The following is a 1,437-nucleotide window of genomic DNA, read 5'->3' as shown; positions in this document are numbered from 1 at the left end:
CAAAGTAGTTTTGATTTGCATTTCTCTGATGATTAAGGATGGTGAGCATTTTTTCATATGTTTGTAGGCCATGTGCCTGTCTTCTTCAGAGAAATTTCTCTTCAAGTCCCTTGCACACCCTGAGAGGGGATGACTTGTTCTCTTCTTGCTAATATGTTTGAGTTCTCTGTGGATTCTGGTTATTAAACCTTTGTTGGAGACATAACCACCAAATATCTTCTTGTATTCTGAGGACTGTCTACTTGCTTTACTTACAGTGCTTTTGGCTGTGCAGAAGCTTTTTAATTTGATCAGGTCCCAGTAGTGTATTTTTGATGTTGCTTCAATTGCCCGGGGTTGGGGGGGGTCCTCTTCATAAAATTTTAACCCAGGCCAATTTGTTCAAGTGTTTTCCCTACACTTTCTTCTATTATTTTTATAGTTTCATGTCTTAAGTTTAAATCTTTAATCCAATGAGAGTCAATCTTAGTTAGTGGTGAAAGGTGTGGATCCAGTTTCAGTCTTCTGCAGATCAACAGCTAGTTAGCCCAGCACCATTTGTTAAATAGGGAGTCTTTTCCCCACTCAATGTTTTTAATTGGCTTGTCAAAGATCATATAATGGTAAGTATCTGGGTTCATCTCTTGGTTCTCTATTCTGTTCCATACATCTACCTCTCTGTTTCTGTGCCAATACCATGCTGATTTGATCACTATGGATTTATAGTATAGTCTGAAGTCTGGTAGCATGATTCCTCCTGCTTTGTTTTTATTTCTGAGTAATGTCTCAGCTATTTGAGGTTTTTTTCTGATTCTATATAAAATGAAGTATTATTTTTTCAAGATCTTTAAAATATGACAGTGAAGCTTTAATAGGGATTACATTAAAATTATATATTGCTTTGGGTAGTATGGTCATGTTAACAATGTTAATTCTTCCTAGCCACGAGCATGGTATGTTTTCCCATTTGTTAACATTTTCAGCTATTTCTTTTCTTAGAGTTTCATAGTTCTCTTTATAAAGGTCTTTGACGTCCTTTGTTAGGTTAACTCCCAGATAATTTAACTTCTTTGGTACTACTGTAAATGGAAGAGTTCTTGACTATTTTTCAGCTTGACTGTTGTTGGTTTATACAAAGACTACCCTTTTATGAGTGTTGATTTTGTAACCCTGAGATGCTGCTGTATTCCTTGATCACTTCCAAGTGGTTTTTAGTAGAATCCCTGGCATTTTCCAGGTATAGAATCATGTCATCTGCGAAGACTGAAAGTTAATCTCTTCTGATCCTATATAGATACCCTTGATTGCCTTTTCTTCCCTAATTGAGATGGCTAAAACTTTCATTACGATGTTAAAGAGCAGTGGAGACAATGGGCAACCTTGCCTGGTTCCTGATCTGAGTGGAAATGATTTCAATTTAACTCCATTCAGTACGATATTAGCTGTGGGTTGCTGTAG

This window comes from Otolemur garnettii, unplaced genomic scaffold (assembly GCF_000181295.1).
Source record: "Otolemur garnettii isolate 467f Iridium unplaced genomic scaffold, OtoGar3 scaffold00005, whole genome shotgun sequence".
NCBI lineage: Eukaryota > Metazoa > Chordata > Mammalia > Primates > Galagidae > Otolemur > Otolemur garnettii.
The sequence above is the reverse complement of the archived record's forward strand: the minus strand, read 5'-3'. Positions refer to the sequence as shown.